Here is a 23,925-nt window from a genome sequence, read left to right as displayed (position 1 = left end):
ACACTTCCTTCCCAAGTGCGCACGGAACATTCTCCAGGATAGATCTCATGTTGGCTCACAAATCAAGCCTCAGTAAATTTAAGAAAATTGAATTCATATCAAGCATCTTTTCTGACCACAATGCTATGAGATTAGAAATGAATTACAGGGAAAAAACGTAAAAAACACAAACACATGGAGGCTAAACAATACGTTACTAAATAACCAAGAGATCACTGAAGAAATCAAAGAGGAAATCAAAAAATACCTAGAGACAAATGACAATGAAAAGAGAACAATCCAAAACCTATGGGATGCAGCAAAAGCAGTTCTAAGGGAAGTTTATAGCAATACAATCCTACCTCAGGAAACAACAGACAGTTCAAATAAATAATCTAACCTTACACCTAGAGGAACTAGAGAAAGAAGAACAAACAAAACCCAAAGTTAGTAGAAGGAAAGAAAGAAATAAAGAGCAGAAATAACTGAAAGAAACAAAGAAAATGGTTGCAAAGATCAACAAAACTAAAAGGTGGTTCTTTGAGAAGATAAAATTGATAAACTATTAGCCAGACTCATCAAGAAAAAGAGGGAGAGGACTCAAATCAATAAAATTAGAAATGAAAAAGGAGAAGTTACAACCGACACCACAGAAATACAAAGCATCCTAAGAGACTACTACAAGCAACTCTATGCCAATAAAATGGACAACCTGGAAGAAATGGACAAATTCTTAGAAAGGTGTAACCTTCCAAGACTGAACCAGGAAGAAATAGAAACTATGAACAGACCAATCACAAGTAATGAAATTGAAACTGTGATTAAAAATCTTCCAACAAACAAAAGTTCAGGACCAGATGGCTTCACATGTGAATTCAGTCAAACATGTAGAGAAGAGCTAACACCGATCCTTCTCAAACTCTTCCAAAAAATTGCAGAGGAAGGAACACTCCCAAACTCATTCTGTGAGGCCACCAGCACCCTGATACCAAAACCATACAAAGATACTACAAAAAAAGAAAATTACAGACGAATATCACTGATGAATATAGATGGAAAAATCCTCAAGAAAATACTACCAAACAGAATCCAACAACACATTAAAAGGATCATACACCATGATCAAGTGGGATTTATCCCAGGGATGCAAGGATTCTTCAATATATGCAAATCAATCAATGTGATGCACCATATTCACAAATTGGAGAATAAAAACCATATGGTCATCTCAATAGATGCAGAAAAAGCTTTTAACAAAATTCAACATCCATTTATGATAAAAACTCTCCAGAAAGTGGGCATAGAGGGAAACTACCTCAACATAATAAAGGCCATATACAACAAACCGACAGCAAACATCATTCTCAAAGGTGAAAAACTGAAAGCATTTCCTCTAAAATCAGGAACAAGACAAGGATGTCCACTCTCACCACTATTATTCAACATAGTTCTGGAAGTCCTAGCCACGGCAATCAGAGAAGAAAACGAAATAAAAAGAATACAAATTGGAAAAGAAGTAAAACAGTCACTGTTTGCAGATGACATGATACTGTACATAGAGAATCCTAAAGATGCCACCAGGAAACTACTAGAGCTAATCAGTGAATTTGGTAAAGTAGCAGGATACAACATTCACAGAAATCTCTTGCATTCCTATACATTAATGATGAAAAATCTGAAAGACAAATTAAGGAAACACTCCCATTTACCATTGCAACAAAATGAATAAAATACCTAGGAATAAACCTACCTAGGGAGACAAAAGACCTGTATGCAGAAATCTATAAGACACTGATGAAAGAAATTAAAGATGATACAATCAGATGGAGAGATATACCATGTTCTTGGATTGGAAGAATCAATATTGTGAAAATGACTATACTACCCAAAGCAATCTACAGATTCAATGCAATCCCTATCAAATTACCAATGGCATTTTTTACAGAACTAGATTAAAAACTCTTAAAATTTGTATGGAGACACAAAAGACCCCAAATAGCCAAAGCAGTCTTGAGGGAAGAAAACGGAGCTGGAGGAATCAGACTCCCTGACTTCAGACTATACTACAAAGCTACAGTAATCAAGAGAATATGGTACTGGCACAGAAACAGAAATATAGATCAATGGAACAAGATAGAAAGCCCAGAGATAAACCCACGCACCTATTGTTAACTAATCTGGCAAAGACAAGGATATACAATGGAGAAAAGACAGTCTCTTTAATAAGTGGTGCTGGGAAAACTGGACAGCTACATATAAAAGAATGAAATTAGAATACTCCCTAACACCATACACAAAAATAAACTCAAAATGGATTAGAGACCTAAATGTAAGACCGGACACTATAAAACTCTTAGAGGAAAACATAGGAAGAACACTCTTTGACATAAATCACAGAAAGATCTTGTTTGATCCATCTCCTAGAGTAATGGAAATAAAAACAAAAATAAACAAATGGGACCTAATGAAACTTAAAAGTTTTTGCACAGCGAAGGTAACTGTAAAGAAGATGAAAAGACAACCCTCAGAATGGGAGAAAATATTTGCAAATGAATCAACGGACAAAGGACTAATCTCCAAAATATATAAACAGCTCATGCAGCTCAATATCAAAAATACAAACAACCCAATCCAAAAATGGGCAGAACACCTTAACAGATATTTCTCCAAAGAAGACATACAGATGGCCAAGAAGCACATGAAAAGCTGCTCAACATCACTAATTATTAGAGAAATTCAAATCAAAACTACAATGAGGTATCACCTCACACCAGTTAGAATGGGCATCATCAGAAAATCTACAAACAAATGCTGGAGAGGGTGTGGAGAAAAGGGTACCCTTTTGCACTGTTGGTGGGAATGTAAATTGATACAACCGCTATGGAGAACAGTATGGAGGTTCCCTAAAAAAACCAGATATAGAATTACCATATGACCCAGCTATGCCACTACTGGACATATACCCAGAGAAAACCATAATTCGAAAAGAGACATGCACCCCAATATTCACTGCAGCACTATTTACCATAGCAAGGACATGGAAGCAACCTAAATGCCCATCAACAGACGAATGGATAAAGAAGATGTGGTACATATATACAGTAGAATATTAATTACTCAGCCATAAAAAGGAACGAAATTGGGTCATTTGTAGAGACGTGGATGGATCTAGAGACTGTCATACAGAGTGAAGTAAGTCAGAAAGAGAAAAACAAATATCGTATATTAACACATATATATGGCACCTTGAAAAATGGTACAGATGAACCAGTTTGCAGGGCAGAAATTGAGACAGATGTAGAGGACAAACGTATGGACATCAAGGGAGGAAAATGGTGGGAGGGGGTGGTGGTGTGATGAATTGGGAGATTTTGATTGACATATATACACTAATATGTATGAAATGGATAATAAGAACCTGCTGTATAAAAAAATAAATAAAATTCCAAATTTCCAAAAAAAAAAAAAACATTGCTGTAGAATTTCCCGCTTGTTTTGAAAACTTCTGAGAGCAGTTTACAAAGTCTGCCAGTAGATGAAAGATGCTTTTTAAATATTCTTTAAAAAATACAGTGCACTGAGAATTAAATCACCAGGCAGCTCCCAACTATAAGGCAAATGAAACTGCAGATTGCAGTTACAGGATACATTTCATCCAGAGGAATTCCAGAGCACTTTATAACCTGTTTAGAAAACATTTAGGAATCAGCACACCTACAACTGGAACACTGCTGCCTGTGGGGCTATCTGGCAGCTCTTTAGCAAGACAGCCAAGCCACACTCGGACAGGGGCAAGGAGGCCCCAACCTACCCAACCGCATGTCGGCAACTGATTCAGTGCTGTGAAGCTGGTATGACAAGGCATGGTCTTGAAATGCGAATGTCTAGGAAATTACATCAGGACCAGCCATATGGGAAATTATAGTATTTTTCTCTCATAGCATAATGAATAAAGCATGGGCTTTGGAGTCAGACCATCCTTGGAGCAGAACCCAATTTGACCATTTTACTAGCTGTGTGACCTTGGGCAAGTTATGTAAATGCTCAAAATCTCAATTTCCTTATATGCATTACTTTATATAGTAAATGAGATGATATAAGACCTTAGCTCAGTGCTTGGGACATAGCAGATGTTCAAGAAATCTTCGTTTTCTTCTTTTGCTTACTGATTAGAAAAATCATCTTTTCCTTTTAAACAGTATTTTGTACCTAAATTTGCTTTCTTATGCTCACCACCATTTTAGATACACCCATATACACACATAGTATATAATGTACATGATATATGTATATCAGGATACTATTATTTTATTTTTTTAATTAATTTTTTTGGAGTATAGTTTCTTTACAACGTTGTGTTATTTTCTACTGTACAGCAACGTGAATCAGCTATGCGTATACGTATATCCCCTCTTCTTTGGATTTCCTTCCCATTTAGGTCACCACAGAGCATTGAGTAGAGTTCCCTGTGCTATACAGTAGGTTCTCATTAGTTATCTATTTTATACATAGTATCAATAGTGTATATATGTCAATCCCAATCTCCCAATATGTGAATTCATGTATATACATAAAATATGATGTGCAAATATGTACATGGAGAGACTTTCATTTGTTACTATTGCCCTGCGCCCTGCCATTGTTAGAGGAAGGCCTGGAGAGAGAATGAAACCAGCAAACATGTAGAGGATGGCTTCCCTTAGGAGCAAGGGGAGGCTTCTGCCTTGTCAGGTGAGGAGGCTGAGTGCAGGCGCTCATAGTGGGTGCATGTGGTAGTGGGAGTCTTAGAGAATTTTTACTGATTGCTTCAATTGTCTAATTTTTTCAGTGAAATAGAAGCAAAATCAGCTGAGAGTGAAGGTAGAAGGTTTGGGATGTTTGAGGAGAGAGAGGTGGGTAAAAGAATCTCCTAGGCAACAGTGGGAATAAATGGCCAGGGTAGATATGGCAGGATTTCTGGCCAGTGTTACAGACTGTCTCGAGGTTCGTGGTCATGATTCTAAAGTGAGACCAGTCAGAATGTTTGTATTTCTCTTTTGCCATGTTCAGCTTCATCGCTGCAAGCATGGAGTAGGCAGAGAACTCGATTTAATCTGGGCTTGAATTTACTCAGGGTTTAGTATGGCCAAAAAAATATGACGACAAGAGAGGGACAGGGGAGTGGAGAGTGTGTGCAGGGATTATAATAATTGGTCTCGAATTTAAGCTGCGACAGGAGGGGAAAGAGGACACCAAGGGTATGAGGGAGAATGACAAGATGGCAGAGTCAGTAGATGGGAGTCACTGGTAGGGTTGAGGGGTCAGGAGTCAGGATCCTAGGGGAAGATAATGGTCAGATGCCTTGCTACATGAAGTTGAGATTATCGAGGGTCGCAGTTTTAGCCGTGATAAGGTTTCGGGTGTGCCCCTCAGCGTGAGTGGCTGAGATGGAATAGAATACAAGATAATTGGAAGGGAGAGGGCCACAGTGCTAGGACGCTACTCTGTTGGAAGGATTGTTAACTTATGTATTAAAATCACTAAGATTTACATCAGTAATAGTGTGAGAGAAAATTGTATGCATCTAGGACTTATATTAAGAAATGATGGGGAATGACCCAGGAGCTGGTAAAGAACAGCAACAGTAAGGGGGATGTCATCGATTTAATAAAATTCCATGAGAAGCAGAGCTCGTGGGATCTGATGGTCCTTCTTGACCTTTGTTGATGAGGGGGAAATTAAGAATAACACATGATCTCACCACCCAGAGGTGATAGTATTTTAGAATCTGTTTTTGCAGATTTATTTATTTATTTATTTATTTATTTATTTATTTATTTATTTATTTATTTATTTATTTATTTATTTATTTATTTATTTATTTATTTATTTATTTATTTATTTATTTATTTATTAATGGCTGTGTTGAGTCTTCGTTTCTGTGCGCCGGCTTTCTCTAGTTGCGGGGAGCGGGGACTACTCTTCATCGCGGTGCGCGGGCTTCTCATTGTCGTGGCTTCTCTTGTTGTGGCTCGCGGGCCCTAGAGTGCAGGCTCAGTAGTTGTGGCTCACGGGCTTAGTTGCTCCGCGGCATGTGGGATCTTCCCAGACCAGGGCTCGAACCCGTGTCCTCTGCATTGGCAGGCAGATTCTTAACCACTGTGCCACCAGGGAAGCCCTGTTTTTGCAGATTCTTAAAGATACTTATCCATACTGAACGGAAGGAATAGTAGAGTCAGTAACATGGAGAATCTGTGTGTCTGCTGCCCTCTTTATCTCACTGGAGGCGCCTACTAGGGATGTGAGGAAAACAGTTACGGGGTGATCAGATGGAAGAGGAACAGGGAAGAAAGGTTAAGCCACCCTCTCCCTCAAGGAGTTAGACATGGAAACTCCAGAAAAATTCATCCACTTTCTTGGTGCAGGCACAAAAATTATGTTCTGGAGCCAATCAGAGCACATAAATTGTGGGAATTTGGGACTAATGTCCCTAGATATGGACTGAATATTCTTTTGCTACCTGAGACTGTTGATATTATTCTGTGTTATCAGATTTAGGAATTTTATCTGTTGGAGCTTTCATTCCCCTCGCCCCAAGTTCCCCCCACAGAGGCAGAGACTATTCAGTCCAATATCTCACATGGTGGAGAGCAAACTGGCTGAGGAGTAAAGTCCTGTTCCCCAGTCAGCTCTATCAGTAATAAAACTGATCTTTTGATCTCCATCTCATGAGCCTTGTTCCTCAAATCGTTCTGAAAAGTGGGAAGGGAAAAGAGGGAAGTTATGTGTTTGTCCAACCATTGCACACACACACATACTTTCTCCCTTATGTTTTCTGGCTTTAATGTCTTGTTTCAGAAGGTCTCCCCCAGGACTTCTCTGGTGGTCCAGTGGTTAAGACTCAGCACTCCTACTGCAGGGGGCATGGGGTTCGATCCCTGGTCAGGGTAAGATCCGCATGTTGCGCAGCACGGCAAAAAAAAAAAAAAAAAAAAGTCTTCCCCAAAACGAGATAATATGTTTTCCCACAATGTAGTCTAGCACATTTATGGTTTCATCTTTCATATGTAAGTCTCTAACCCAGCTCAAATTTCTTGTATGAGATAGCAACTTAAATTTATACTTTTAAAATTCCCAAAGCCATTTTTGATAGCCTAAGTTTTCCCCACTGGTTCAAAATTACAACATACATAGCCCAAATATTAGAAAAGGTCACCTTATCTTTTGGACATCAAATGAAATGGCATTGAACTGGAAACCTAGAATTCCTCTACTCTTTGGATATTCTTGTGGAAATTTCTGTTCTTCTAGTCATCTTGGGCTTAAATTGAATGGTCTCAGCTTTTGTTTGTCTAAAAGAAAATTGTATTTAGTTTTTTTTTTTTTTAGAGGATGCAGATTCTAGATTGAGAGTTTTTCTTTTATCACTTTAAAAATATTATTTTTCTGTATGTAATATTTCTTTTTGGACAGGGAAGGAGCTACTGCTAAGATTTTTCTCTCAATATTTGTCTTTTGGAATTGAAAATGTTGTGATTTGGTATGGTATTCCTAGTGTTTATCTTACTTAGGATTTGTTGAACATCTTGAGTCAGTGTCTGTAGTATTTACCAAATTTCAAATTTTTCAAACAACATTTCTCCACATATTTTTTTCTATGCCCCTCTCTCCTTTCCTCTTGATTCTTCAGTCATATACATGTTAGAACATTTGGAATTAGATCACAGGTCAACTGATGCTCCTTCTTTTCCAGTCTATTTCTTTATGCTTCATTCGGATATATGTTGTTGATATTTCTCCAAATACTATGTTTAATTTGCTGTTAAGCCAGTTCAGTGATATTGTCACTTCAGACGTTGTGGTTCTCATCTTTAGAAGTTCCTTTTATTTTTTAATATCTAACATTTCTCTAATTTTATCCATATTTTTCTTTAAATACTTAAATAATGTCATATATAAACTTGTGATATACTTTTATGTTTTTTCTGGCATTTCTAGCATTTCTGTATCTGATTCCATCGATTGAATTTTTTCCTGGTGATGAGTTACATGTTCCTGCTTTTTGGCATATCTAGTAATTTTGACAGGATACTGGACATTATGATGATCACTTTGTTGAAGGTCTGGATTTTGTTGTCTAACTCGAAGGGCTGCTGGGCTTTCTTTTAACAAGTAATTAAGTTATTTACAGATCAGTTTGACCTTTTTGAGGTCTTTCTTTTAAGCTTTGTTAAAGTGGGTCTAGAATAGCCTATACTCTGGGAATAATTCTGTCCTACTTCTAAGGCATGATGCAGCTGGGTCTCCACTGAATGACCTGATGACCACTGAGGACTTTCCACTCTGGTTGCAACTGAGGTAACTCCCTACCCACTGTGAGCTCTGGGAATTGCTCTCCTTCAAGTCCCTCATCATTCTTCATTTTATGTTGTGGAGTTTTACTCTATGCATGTGAGGCATAGTCCTTACCAAAGATTCAAGGAGAAGCCAGTGTAGATATCTGGGGCAATTTTTCTGCGTACCTCTCTCTTTTTCTGGAACTCTGTCCACAAATTTTTTTTTTGACTAATAAAAATTTGAAGGGATTTTTATTTATTTATTTATTTATTTTCTCGGTGTGGTCTGACCTTTAATTTTGATTAAATGATTACACTATCCCAAATTCACAGCTTTGTCCCCAAAGTCATCAACTTAGGTTCGTTTTTCTTTTTTTCTTTTTTTCCACACACACACACACTGTATTTTATTTTCACAAGAGATAAATAGACTGACACCAAGCATTGTACATGGATAACCACAACAAAAGCAACAATGATTGCAATTACCAAACATGAAACACACTCATACTATGTCATAATATTAACATTCAGTCCAGTAATCCTCCACTGTAACAGCTCCTTTACTTTGCAGTGAAAATTGATTTGTATATTCTTTGCCTCTGAGTCCTTGTGGGATTTTTTTTTTTTTTAATTCAAACAGAAAGTCACAAAAAGTATACTCATCCTCATCAGTTCACTCAGTCCCATGTAATTAATTTTTTTTTATCTTGATCTTTTGTTAGCACTTTTATGAGTTCATCAGTTTTTCATTAGAGTTCTGAAAATGCTTATTCATTCAGTTCAGCAGTACAGTCAGTTACCAGAAACCTGTACTTGTCAGAGTCTTTTCCATGAATTTCTTGAAGATGAAGCCCTTTTATAGGAACATACTTGCAAAAGCATCAGAGTACACCCAGAACTGTCTGTAAATGACAAAAGACTTAAAAATTACCACGGTTAAAGATTTGATGAAAGTTCATAATAATGCAGTTGACAAGAAAATTAGTTATTTCTGAGATATACATTTTAAAGTAATAACTAGGATTATGACTTATAACATTATACCAGAACATATAAGATTTTTAGAAATTTCATGTAATGTCTGAAACATTTATATTAACATATTTCCATACAAATAACCCAATGAAAGTTTAGTATTAGTTGTTTTGTTTGTTTGTTTTTTATACTGCAGGTTCTTATTAGTCATCAATTTTATACACATCCGTGTATACATGTCAATCCCAATTGCCCAATTCAGCACACCACCATCCCCACCCCACCGCAGTTTTCCCCCCTTGGTGTCCATATGTCTGTTCTCTACATCTGTGTCTCAACTTCTGCCCTGCAAACTGGCTCATCTGTACCATTTTTCTAGGTTCCACATACATGTGTTAATATACGATATTTGTTTTTCTCTTTCTGACTTACTTCACTCTGTATGACAGTCTCTAGATCCATCCACGTCTCAACAAATGACTCAATTTCTTTCCTTTTTATGGCTGAGTAATATTCCATTGTATATATGTACCACATCTTCTTTATCCATTCGTCTGTTGATGGGCATTTAGGTTGCTTCCATGACCTGGCTATTGTAAATAGTGCTGCAATGAACATTGGGGTGCATGTGTCTTTTTGAATTATGGTTTTCTCTGGGTATATGCCCAGTAGTGGGATTGCTGGGTCATATGGTAATTCTATTTTTAGTTTTTTAAGGAACCTCCATACTGTTCTTCATAGTGGCTGTATCAATTTACATTCCCACCAACAGTGCAAGAGGGTTCCCTTTTCTCCACACCCTCTCCAGCATTTGTTGTTTGTAGATTTTTCTGATGATGCCCATTCTAACTGGTGTGAGGTGATACCGCATTGTAGTTTTGATTTGCATGTCTCTAATAATTAGTGATGTTGAGCATCTTTTCATGTGCTTCGTGGCCGTCTGTATGTCTTCTTTGGAGAAATGTCTATTTAGGTCTTCTGCCCATTTTTGGATTGGGGTGTTTGTTTCTTTAATATTGAGCTAAATGAGCTGTTTATATATTTTGGAGATTAATCCTTTGTCCGTTGATTCGTTTGCAAATATTTTCTCCCATTCTGAGGGTTGTCTTTTCATCTTGTTTATGGTTTCCTTTGCTGTGCAAAAGCTTTGAAGTTTCATTAGGTCCCATTTGTTTATTTTTGTTTTTATTTCCATTACTCTAGGAAGTGGATCAAAAAAGATCTTGCTGTGATTTATGGCAAAGAGTGTTCTTCCTATGTTTTCCTCTAAGAGTTTCACAAATTTCTTTTGTGTTGGTCTCCCTTAACACTGACCTCCAACTGATCAACTCTAGAAGATGCTACATACTGTTTAGTTTTTACCTCTTTCTGTCTCTGGTCTGGAAACTGCCTGTTGCCCAATGTCTGAAAACAGTTGTTTTTCGAACATTTTTCTGGTTGTTTATTTCCAGAGGTTAAGTCTTGTTCTTGTTATGTCTTCATTGCTGGAAAGAAGTGAGAACTTTTCTATTAGTCTACTTATTCATTTGTGTGTGATCTTTCTGCTGTATTTGCTTTTCAGCTTTCTAACATGGCCTTTAGGAATTTCACTATAATATATTACATCCATCTTCTAGTTATTCAGTCTCTGTATCTAGGTGTTCTAATTGGTCCTTATTCAAATTTTTATTGTTCTTTTTTCATCCTTATGTTTTTAATTTTTTCTTTACCACAGTAAATATTATTCATATTTATTTTGTGCTGTTTTTCACATTATCTTATCAGTTTAAAGGTGTTGTAATTTCAAGATCTAAATATGCGGGATTTTTCAAAACTTAGCTCTCCAAATTTTCAAATGATACTTATTTTCTATCTATAGTCTAGGTCGATACAAGTAAGCTTCCTTTTCAATTCCCTGTGTTTATGTGCAGACTTTTTTATAATCTGCCTTTTGCTGAGTTTTTAGCCCTTTGAGATCCTAGCTTTATGTAGGAGTCTCAAGTTTTAGCTCCTACTTTGCAAGGGCCCACAGTCCTATCAACTCTCTTTGCATGAACTTTATAAAATAAGTCCCTCCCTGATTCATTACAGTAACAGCCGCTTGGGCAGCAACAACATGAATTCGCATGCTTATTACCTTAGTTTTCAATTCACTGTTTTTTTCTTACACCTTGAGATTTTCTTTTCATCCTTGCAAGCCCTGTTACGAATTCCAAATTGTTTTTATTTTATTGTGTTCAGCATCTCTACTTACTTTGAGGAGGAAATGTTTCAGTTCCACAATCAAACTGCCTGACCAGAAATTCTATATTATTTTCTAAAGCATCAAAAATGAAAATTGCTTCTCAAGGAATCACATATAAAAATGAGAGTCATAATGGTCAAGAAAGATTTCCTAGCTCTTCTTTATCTTTGGAATTATCTGTTAATTTTATTTGGGGAGGAATATATTTCTTACCTTTTTTGACTTATAAAATATCTTACTGAAGTTGAACATGCAAGGGTGTTCTGTGTTCAGTTTTTGAATGGCACTGTGCAAATTAAGGAGTGATAAAATGTAATTCCTAGTTTGAAACAGTGGTTTGTAAATCTGGCTCTATGTTAGAAAAATTTTTAGAGCTTGGTGAACATAATTTGAGATTGTGATTCAGTAAATCTAGGGTGTAGCCATGTATAAATGGAATTAAGTCTTAATCCTACTTCAAACATGTCCTGAAACTCTCATGGCCTCAAAAATCTTGTGCCCCACCGAGTCTAAAATGTCGCTAACCAGCATCCAACTAGCCCTAGAATTTGTTGATAGCAAACAGAAAAAAACCCATAATATTTGAATCATAACATTTTTATTTAGGGCATGCAAACTAGTGTTTTCTGTCCTGCCACCCTCTGTGGTAAAGTGCAAGTTGGCATCATTTCATTTTTGGAAGATACAGAAATTTAAAATTTTTATCCTGCTGCTAACTGGAGCTAAATGTCCTGCTTGTTTGTTTTATTCACTTCAGCTTATTTTAAATGGAGAAAAGTTTAAGCTCAATATACACATGCTGTATACACATGCTGAGTTCTACTTTGTACTTCTTTCAGAAATCTTCTTATTGTTTTCTAAATTGCTATATAGTGCTTGAATTTTTATTTACAATTTTCCATTTAATCTTTTTTTCTCAAGAATATTATAAACTTCTTGGGGGTCAAATACCACAAAATAAATAGCCTTCAGTTTTACCACTGTGTCTAGTAGAGGACTAATACACAAGTACTCCATACATGTTTGATTTCATGGTCTTTATTTGACATCCATTTTTCACATAATTACCAACTCCCTACTCTCCTCTCATTTCATTTATTCACTTTTTCTCACTGTACACTTTCTTAAAACCCTAGATAAATGTCAAATCTGGGGGAGACCACACTAATATATTAAAAATAGTAGCCCAGAAGTAAGTACCTGTTCTGTTTATGAGTGAGTAGTTGGTATTAGATCAACCCATTGGCCAATAAACAACAAATAAGAAATGGAGTGTGTGTGTGTATTTAATGATACTGGAGAGGAACTAAGCAGGAGAGTAGAGCACAAACCAAAACACTGATTTAAATGGGCTGAGGATACCCATATGAGGGCTGCCAGAGGGGTACAATCCCAGAGAAAGTGGAGCCGTAAAGAAGAGAGGATAAAAATTCATGTATAATTTTACCTTAACTTACTGACTCCTAAACTGCATAAACGTAGAGAAACATTTTACAAAACCAAGAAAATAGCAGCAGCTGGAACTTGAAGAGTTTAGTGGAGATCTCAGCACTCTTCAGGGGACATACAGATGGATATTCAAACCTTGTCAAATCAGAGGGTCCCAGTAAACAGCCATTCCCTTGAGGCCCCGAAAGGTCATATCCTAGGATTAAGAGCAAAACCGAAATAGGCCAGACCTATCATAGACTAAAACTAACCTTAAAATATTAAGTGATCCCCCCCCCAAAAAAAAATTAAGTGATCAACCTGAACTCCGAATATGTTTAAAAAATATTTTAATGCTTTTTTGGAGAAAGAAAATATGAAGAGCCTCTACAGTTTCCCATCCACAATGTCTAGCTTCCAATCAGAATTATAAGCCAAAAGAAAAAAACCCTAATAGGAGATACAAATATGATTCAGATATTTATATCTTTCAGAAAAGAATTTTAAAATGAATGCAACTAATATGTTCAAGAAAACAGAGAAATGTGTTTGTAGTTTCAGAATATTCTTGGATTTTATAAATGTAAGTCAAAGAGAAATTCAGTTTTTTTTTTTTTTTTTAAATGAAAGCTTCTTTATTTATTTATTTATTTTTATTTTTGGCTGTGTTGGGTCTTCGTTTCTGTGCAAGGGCTTTCTCCAGTTGTGGCAAGTGGGGGCCACTCTTCATCGCGGTGCGCCGGCCTCTCGCTGTCGTGGCCTCTCTCGTTGCGGAGCACAGGCTCCAGACGCGCAGGCTCAGTAACTGTGGCTCACGGGCCCAGTTTGCTCCGCGGCATGTGTGATCTTCCCAGACCCGTGTCCCCTGCATTAGCAGGCAGATTCTCAACCACTGCGCCACCAGGGAAGCCCAGAAATTCAGTTTTAAAACAGAAAAACATAACTTTTGTAATTACCAAGAGAATGACTGTATCATTGAAAAACTTATAATGGAATAAAAAATTGGAATAATTTTTAAAAGTTTGATTTATGCAAAGGAAGGCAAAAAATGAAGAAACACATAAAAATATATGAAAACAAATCGCAAAAACCATAGACTTAAACCCAAGTGTATGAGTAATTAATTGAAATTCTTTTGGTCTAAATACTCCAATTAAAAAACAAGGGTGATCTTGCTGGCTAATAAGATAATTATATATGTTTATGGGAAATACACTTTAAATATGTAGAGAAAGAAATGTTGAAAGTAAAAGTATTGAAAAAAATGTATCATGAACACATTAACCAAAACAAAATAGGTGTGGCTTTATTGTATAAGAAAAATAGGTTTTAAGGGGAAAATATTACCAGAGATAGTGAACGATATTTCATAATGACAAAAGTCAATTCAATAGGAATGTGTAACAGGTCAAATTTACATGCATCTAATACTGTAGTTTCAAAATATATAAATAAGGTTAGTAAAACAAAAAAGGAAATATAAAAAACATAATTAGATATTTTAATAATCAAAAGTGTAAATACATATAAGATGAAAAAAAAACATGAGTAACCAACTTGACTTAATTGGCACCAGTTACGTTTATAGAACATTGTAGTATGCAATTGCAGGATAGACATTGTTTTCAACTGTGCATGGCATATTTATAAAAATTGGCTATACACTGGCATCAAAGCAAATATCAACAGATTTCAAAGGATTAAAATAATTCACAGTATATTTTCTAACTACTTTAGAATTAAACTAGAAATAAATAAAAAGGTAACTAGAAAATTTCATTTTTTGTAAATTAAGTAATATACTCCTAAATAACCAGTTCCACTCAAGAGAAATGAATGCATATGTTCATGAAGAAAATGTGTAAGAATGTACATAGCAGCTTTATTCATAATAACCCCAAACAGAAAATAACCCAAATGCCTTTCACTGGGTGAATGAACAAAATATGGTATATTCATACATACCAGTTAAAAAGAACAAACTACTGCAACATGGAACCTACCAGACAGATGGATTTTGTAGATCTATTGTTGACTAAAAGAGGCCAGACACAAATGAGTACACACTGTATAATTTCCTTTATATGAATTTCAAGGACAGGCAAAATTTATCTGTCATGATAGAAGTCAAAAATAGTGGTCATTTCTGGAAGAGGACATAGTAATGATTGGGACAGCACATGATAGAGCATTTGGAGTGAAGGAAAGATTTCTACATCATCATCTAAGAGTTAGTCACAGATGTGAGTGTGTGTGTGTGTGTGTGTGTGTGTGTGTGCGTGTGTGTAAATTTACTGTAAGCATGTTATACCCTCTGTTATAGACTGAATTCCAGCAAAACTTCACATGTTGAAGTCTTAACACCCTCAGAATGTGACTGTATTTGGGGATAAGGTCTTTAAGAAGGTAATTATAGTTATATGAGGTCATATGAGTGGGCCCTAATCCATTCTAACCAGTGTCCTTATTAGAAGAGGAAATTTGGACACGCAAAGAGGCACCGGGGTCATGTGTGCACAGAGGGAAGACCCTGTGAAGAGGTGGCAAGAGGGTGATCATTTGCAAACCAAGGAGACAGGTCTTAGGAGAAACCAACCATGATGGCACCTTGATCTTGGTGTTCCACCCTCCAGAACTGTGAGAAGATAAATTTTTGTTGTTTAAGCCATTCAGTCTGTGGTATTTTGTTATGGCAGCCTGGCAAACTAATACAATCCCAAAATAGAAAATAATAGCTAACATTTTAAGTGTTTACTAAATGCTCATTTAATCCTCTCAACTTTTCTATGAGATAAATACAATTACATATTATCTTTATTTTACAGAAAATACTTAGAAAGGATGAGTAACTTGTCAAAAATCATGAAGGTAGTAAGGTGCAGTCCAGTGACTTTACTGTATGCTGCCTGACTCCAAGTCTATATGTTTAATTCCTAGATTATGGGTTAAATTTCCAGATCACATTCCTAGATTACAATATGAAATTTCTCTTATGTAGGTAACTAGTAGACAGCAATGGTTCTGCAGAAATTTCCAGGAATGTTCTTGGGCATGGGTACCGTGGAAGAGAAAATTCCAGAGCACAGGGGATTGCCAAAAAAAGTCAAATTAAAAGGACCTCTAGTATTGAGCATGTGGATGAGGATAGCTACCCTGAAGGTACCCATCCTCTGGGTTAAGTGTCATCAATAACGGAGAGACTATTCACACTTGCAAGTAGATCCTTGATTCATTCCATTCTAACTCGTTATGAATGTTTCCCACCATATCCGCAGACCTTGAACTTGAAGTAAGGACTGTGTCTCATTTCCATTATCTTATATGGGACACTGGGTAGACGCTCAACTAATGAATGTTGAATTAAATGGAAAGGGCTGACAAATCGTCCAAAATGACCTTGCCCTCCTTTACACTTTTTCCTTGAAACTAGTCCTACTCTTATCTCAGATCTCTCATGGTGGGAAATAAATCACAGGCTCACATCCTACTTCAAAAATTCTGATAAGTTTTATTAATTAACACTCATCGAATATGCTAAATCTGTCAAAGGTGCCTGTTGAAAATAAAAGTGTGATTCAGCAGTGAATTTTTGGTGCCATATTTTCTCTGTCCTTTTAATATCTTTATTCTCCTCTAGAGTTTTGTTTTATCTCTGTGTCCTGCGTTCCCTTGCTCCCTTCCTCTCTGTGCAGTTGTCTCCTTGTCTTTTTCTGCCAATTCTTCTGACTTACTCCCTTTTGGGGGTACTGTCACTGGTTCAGCAGCTAGAGATTGATAGTAATGTTTTGTTCCTGCACCGTAATTGCTATGTCAAGTTGGCAGGCGTAGCAGGCTGTCACAATTTTAACGCCGACTAAAGAGATTTGCTGTGTGCCGATTAATATGGGGGGGGGGGGGGGGGATGCCTCAAGTAAGGGTGTGACTGTCTCTCAAGAAATGCCTCCTTCCCTCACTTTAAAGATGGAATCACTAACCATACACGAGCACACTCATTCACAATGGTCAAAGCAATGTATCTTTCATGATATTATTGATTTTGAATAATCTTTTCAGAACTTTTCAAGATAATGCTATTTAATTTTTACCAAGTTATTTTAAATGAATAAGAGGCTATAGTACTATTTTTCCTTATGGATAAGGAAACTAGGTCACAAATATTTTCAGTGATCTTTCTCATCATCGTGTAAAGAATCATGGCACAGCTAGTATTTCAGGGTATTTTTCCATTAAATCAATTTCAGACTATATATCTTTTCTCAACACACACACACACACACACACACATACACAGTTAATTGATGTAAAATTAATATAGAGAGCTTACAGTGATTTGGCTCTAATATTAAAGTTTGTCAATAAAGATCTTTAGTGTGGAATTTTCCATTCCATTAGGCAGTGAGTCCCTAAGGTGGATATTTTTGAGTAAAGCACTGATAATATTTGACTTATAGGGAGCCAGAATATATATTTTAACCTAAGGGAAACTTAATTGTCTCTAAATATACTTTAAAAATTTGCATATGACCAGAAGTTTGGGTAGTCTTGCAGTATGTCAAGAATATGTCTTTGCTTTCAATTTACATAACTGAAAAATATTGTGAAGGCTATGAATTCCCTCTTAGAGTTGGAAGGAATGTTATGAAATGATCAAGAATAGCAAACAGCTCTTAGTCAGAAATCCAGGCAAGCTTGGGTCTGGATGGTACGTGGTGTGCACATCTCTTAAGATAACAAGGACAAAGCAGTGATGTCGGGAAGTCGAACAGGATGAGCTCTTGAGGGCCCTTCCAGGTCTATCCATCTATGAACATAGCTCGTCAGTAATGCCTCAAACAAGTTCACATTTAGCACATGGGCTTTAAAGATTTCTTCAAGAGGGTAGGTTTTGCAGTATGTGCTGTGGGTGTCTTAAGATAACATGAGAAAATGTAAAGCCCTCGGCTGCTGCTTATCTCTAGGCTCCCAGATGTTAACACTTAGGGATTTATAGCAAACCCACTGCCCTGATGGAAACAAAAGGTCACTCTTCTTGCTCAGAACTAAACCAGGAAGTGCTTAAAGTTAATCTCCCTAATAACATACCAGAGACAGCCATGTGGTGAACTGAAAGCTGGTGCAGAAGTCTCCCAGCAGTTCTGCCTTAAATTGTGTTGGCTTCCAAATTCCTGAATTGCTGAAGTTCAACGGAAATATACCCTTGTCTAAAAAGCGTCATGCATATTACTTCTGGATTATTATTCATGGAGGTCCCAACAATCAGATTAGGTGTATATGAGTCATGTGTCATTAAACTAGCTCTACCAGTTCTCCAATGTCAAGGAAATACAAGTTTTCAAATTCAGAGAAATGTAAGGTTTGATTGTCTTCACAGTCCTGATCAAGAGGTTAAGTAGTCTATATAGAATATTTTTGCCATATAGATTTATTTTTTTCGTGTGTCTACTTTTTAGCTTTATTGAAGTATAATTGACAAATAGAATTGTAATATATTTAAAGCATATATTGTGATGAGTTGATATACATATTGTGAAAGCATTCCCACATCAAGTTAATTAACACATCCGTACTTCATATATTTACCTTTTTTTTTTTTTTTTGGAGAAAACACAAATCTACTCTGATAGCAAATTTCAGTTATACAATACAATATTATCAACCATAGTTACAGCCCTATTTAGCTTCTAACCAGAAGTTTGTACCCTTTTATCAACGCCTTCACTCCTCAGGGAGAAGCTAGGATTTGGGGGGGTGGGTCCCTCTGGGATTGAATGGTGCTGTGCCGGTGTGGGATTTATGGTAAGAGTGTGTATTAGCTTTTCTTACCTGTTTAGATGTGTTTAGATTTTGTCAGTTGTCCAATGTGTAGGAGTCACTTAACTAGTTTCTGGATTTCTCTGAGAGAGAGATAATCTGTGTGTTGCTGTATATTCAGTACATCTGTGGGAGGTGGGACAATCAGGAGCCTCTTATGTTGCCAATTTAGTGATGTCCTCCTCCCCAAGTAGATTTAGATTTGAAAGAATCTGTAGAAAAAATTTAGTTCAAACTGGATGTATTGCAGATGAGGAAATGAGCCTGGAGAGATGACATGACTTGCTTAGTGGTTCAAAAACAAAAATGGCGGTCACTGATCTGACTTCAGTGAGAGTAGAACATTTCTCCTGTGTCTTTATGTGACAAGAAAGTTAATAGAATGAGATCATGGACTGATGACTTCTGAAGTTATGGATGAACAATGTTAGAGGCCACAACTCTTTCTGGGGGCTTTTCCCATTGAGACGACCAAGTTTCTAGAATTTCCCCCTAAGAACTTGGATGAGATGGAACAATATGTGGAGGCAGTATATTAGCGCAGTTGGGAAAAAATAGTCTATAAACAACCAGTGAAAGAGAGTTCTGGTTCCTGATCTTTGTAAAAAGTGTAAATAATGTAAGAATATATTCTTTCTTTCTCTATTTTATTTACTTATTTGGCTTCACCGGGTCTTAGTTGCAGCATGCGGGATTTAGTTTCCTGACCAGGTATAGAACACAGGCCCCCCGCATTGGGAGCGCAGAGTCTTAACCACTGGACCCCCCAGGGAAGTCCCAAGAATATATTCTTTAAAAAATGTAGAGAGAATCACCAAACCCATTTAAAGTCTTTTAAACTTGCCCATAGATTTTTACAGTGTCTTGTGGCACATATTAACTCTTCTCTCTAGGTGAAGAAATGTGGATATGAAGTAAAATCGAAGGATGCTACAGTTTCACTTAGCTAAAGAACACGAAATGAGAGCATGAACAGTGCTAAACTGTGCTGGGATTTAGCATTTTATCTGTGATGTTTTATCAAATCCCTGCCATTCTCCTGAGTAAATGAAAGCTTGAATCTCCTTACTGATATCAGAACAGATTTTAATCAACAGTGGAGGGTTTGAATACTTCTGAATTTTCCAGGTGGAATGGTAGTGTGTGATCTCTAAAGGGAAGCAAGTGCTCTTGTAGCAATCTTCAACTCCAAGTCAGTTTAATTTAAGGGGTTAATATCACAAAGGATTGAGAAGTCACGCGCTGAAGTAGTAGTGGTCCTTTGAGAAGATAACAAGAACATTGGTCTTCTCAAGGCGCTGAAGTGATGATGAGAGGCGTAAGTGTCCTTACATGCTATTAATGTGAAAAGCAAAGTATATTCAAGCTGAATTTGCAGTGTCCTTAACATGACAAGTTTATAGCCTCTCAGAGATTAACAGCCTGGCGGCCAAAAGTGCTTCTGTGTTACACACTGGAGCTCCACAAATGAAACAGGTGCTTTTTTGATTTAACCTGTGAGAATGTTAATTTGTTCCCTTTCCCTATTTATTGGCTTTTCACAGAATCAAGCAATTAACCACTTCTGCTGAGAAATGGCAGGCTGTAACATATCTTTTTCTCTGCCTCTTTTTAATATACACAGTAAATTACTAACAAAATAAGTATTTTATACGCATTGAAAATGGCTAGCTGGAATGACCCATAGTGCTAAGCCACTTCAGAATGCAGATTAAGTTCTGCACGTTTTCAAGCTGCTAATCACTTTGCAGAATTTCCAGTGCATGGTGCAGCTTCAGCTATGTGATTCTGTTTACTTTGTTGATGGTGTTTACCAATTACCAAACTGTTCTTCATAAAAAACAACTGGTCAGGAAGCAAACGTGTTTATCGTTCTGGCCCACACCTGCTGCAGGTAAGAGGCGAAAGTAACTTGCTCATTTTCAATTCTCTTTCTTGTCCGCAAAAGGATTGCTTAGACCTTTGCCTGATTGTTTTTAGGTCTGTTTTTAATATCTAATGTGTAGAGTGGGACTAATTGATGGATTATAACTCTAGCTTTTCTTGTGAATTGTCAAGAGACTCAGGGAAAGTTATTTTTGTTCTCTAGCTTATGAATTCTGTGTGCGAAGAGAAGATACCAAGTATGTTGTACCCATTTCAACATAAGCTTGAAAACGAAATATAAAATTTTCCCAAACCCAAAGTGCTATATAAATGTTTAATGATGTTAGCACTGATTAAAAAGCCCAATAGAGATACATTAGTCTTGCTTTTGACCATCTAGTCTGCCTTATTTTGCAAGAAATTCCAGATAAATAACATTGCCAATTGCTCTTGATTGGACATTTATACAAGTAAGTGCCTTGGTACCGCTGTTTTTGATTCATGTCTGAGTAGCCTTAGGGCCTAGGTATCTGTGATTAACTTTAATTTTCAGCAAAGATACCTTGCATTTTACATTGGAACATTTCTTCAGGGAAACGTACGGTTCCTTTTGAGAGTAATTTCACCACAGTCACTGATATTCTGGGTACATTGCTGCCAGATGTTGTATTTCATGCCCCACATACTTACTCCACAAACAAGCTAACAAATGAGGTTTGAGTAGTTTACTGGGGGAGGAGTGTCTACTGTGAAGGGAGATTTGGGGATGAGATTGGACCCTAAACTGTTGGGTGACAAAGAGGAGAGGATCTCTGATGAAGAGACTGTTGGGGATGGTGGCGGTTAGCCAGAGTTTGCAGCGTGAGGGCTGGACAGATTCCACTTGCCAGGCAGAAAGTTTTTCCAGAGAAAGAAAATGGATCTCCCCAGCTCCCACAGCATCTTCCCAGAGAAGGACCCTCTAATGATGGCCACCTGCCTTTGAATACTTTTATTTGAAGCTAAGGAAACCACCCAAGTCCGTTTGAAATGAAATGATCTTTGTTTTATCTTTAGTAACCCATTAACTGAACACTTTGAAACTAACAGTCTGCCAAGATAATAATGTATGATGTTTTTTCTCTAATCACTAGTTTTGATTATTGGTTCTCTCTTTTCTTGTCTGGTCACCAGCATTCTAGTTCAGTCTAACCTGCCCACTGTCTCCCAGCCCCGGCCAGGCTTCAACCTCAGGGCTAGGAGAAGAGAAGGTGTAAGATCTACTCTTTTCTACTACTCCTATTCACACTTATGTTTCCGATTCTTCAGGATTGGGACAGGGGAGGAAGAGTTGAAGGAAGCAAAATTATTTTTGCTTCACAAGTGCTATTGTAGTGCATTTTTTATTTATTTCATCTGTGTATTAAGTCCCTAAATGTAAACACTGTCATTGAGTTAATGTGTATAAACACTGTCACTGGGTTATTGTCTTTTTTTTTTAATGGAGGTAGAGTTGACAATATTATATTAGCTTTAGGTGTTTGACATAGTGATATGATATTTTTATACATTACAAAATGATTACCACTATGAGTCTAGTTACTGTCAGTATACCAAGTTATTATTCCCTATGCTGTACATTACATCTCTGTGACATTTATTTTATAACTGGAAGTTTGCACCTCTTCATCCCCGTCACCTATTTTGCCCGTTCTTCCACCCCCATCCCCTCTGGTGACCACTAGTTTATTCTCTGTATCTGTGAGTATGTTTCTGTTTTGTTATGTTTGTTTGTTTTGTGTATTAGATCCTATGTATAAGTGAAATCATATGGTATTTGTCTTTCTTTGTCTGACTTATTTCACTTAGCATAATACCCTCTAGGTCCATCCATGCTGTTGCAAATGGCAAGATTTCATTCTTTTCTATGGCTGAGTAGTATTCCATTGTGTGTGTGCGCGCGTGCACACACACACACCCCACATCTTCTTTATCCATTCGTTTATCAGTGGGCACTTAGGTTGCTTCCATACCTTGGCTATTGTGAATAATGCTGCAATGCACATGGGGGGATGCATATATATTTTTGAACTAGTGTTTTTGTATTCTTTGGAAAAATACCCAGAAGTGGAATTGCTGGATTGTGTGGTAGTTCTATTTTTAATTTTTTGAGAAGCCACCATACTGTTTTCCACAGTGGCTATACCAATTTACAATCTCATCAGTAGTGCATGAGGGTTCCCTTTTTTCCACATCCTCAGCAACACTTGTTTCTTGTATGATGTATGAGGTGATATCTCATTGTGATTTAGATTTGCATTTCCTTGATGAGTAGTGATGTTGAGCATCTTTTCGTGTACCTGTTGGCCATTTGTAGTCTTCTTTGGAAAAATGTCTATTCATATCCTCTGCCCATTTTTAATCAGATTGGTTTTTTTGGTTATTGAGTCATATGAGTGCTTTGTGTATTTTGGTTATTACCCCTTATGGGATATATCATTTGCAATTATCTTCTCCTATTCAATAGGTTGCCTTTTTATTTTGTTGATGTTTACCTTTGCTATGAAAAGGCTTTTTAGTTTGACGTGGTCCCATTTGTTTATTTTTGCTTTTGCCACCCTTGCCTGAGGAGACAGATCCAAAATAAATATTGCTAAGACCAGTGTCAAAGATCATACTGCCTATGTTTTCCTCTAGGAGTATTATGATTTCAGGTCTTACATTTAAGTGTTTAATTGATTTTGAATTTATTTCTGTATATGGTGTACAAATATGGTCTACATTCATTCTTTTACATGTACCTGTAGTTTTTCCTACACCATTTATTGAAGAGACTGTCTTTTCCTCATTGTATATTCTTGCCTCCTTTGTCATAAATTAATTGACCACATAAGTGTGGATTTACTTTTGGGGTCTCTAGTCTGTTCCTTTGATCTGTTTGTTTTGATGCCATACTGCTTTGATTACTATAGCTTTGTAGTATAGTTTGAAATCTGGGAGTGTGATACCTGTAGCTTTTTTCTTCATTCTTCAGATTGCTTTGGCTATTTGGGGTCTTTTGTGGTTACATTAAAATTTTAGGATTATTTGTTCTAGTTCTATTAAAAATGCCTTGGGTATTTTGATAGGGATTGCACTGAATATGTAGATTTCTTTGGGTAGTATGGGTATTTTAAAAATATTAATTCTTCTGATCCATGAGCATACTGTATCTTTCCATTTATTTGTTTGCCTTAAATTTCTTTCATTAATGTCTTAACAGCTTTCAGAGTATATAGGTCATTCACATCCTTGGTTAAATTTATTCCTAGGTATTTTATTCTTTTTGATGCAATTGTAAACGGA

Source organism: Balaenoptera musculus, chromosome 4, assembly GCF_009873245.2.
Source record: "Balaenoptera musculus isolate JJ_BM4_2016_0621 chromosome 4, mBalMus1.pri.v3, whole genome shotgun sequence".
Lineage (NCBI taxonomy): Eukaryota > Metazoa > Chordata > Mammalia > Artiodactyla > Balaenopteridae > Balaenoptera > Balaenoptera musculus.
This window is presented reverse-complemented; position numbering follows the sequence as displayed.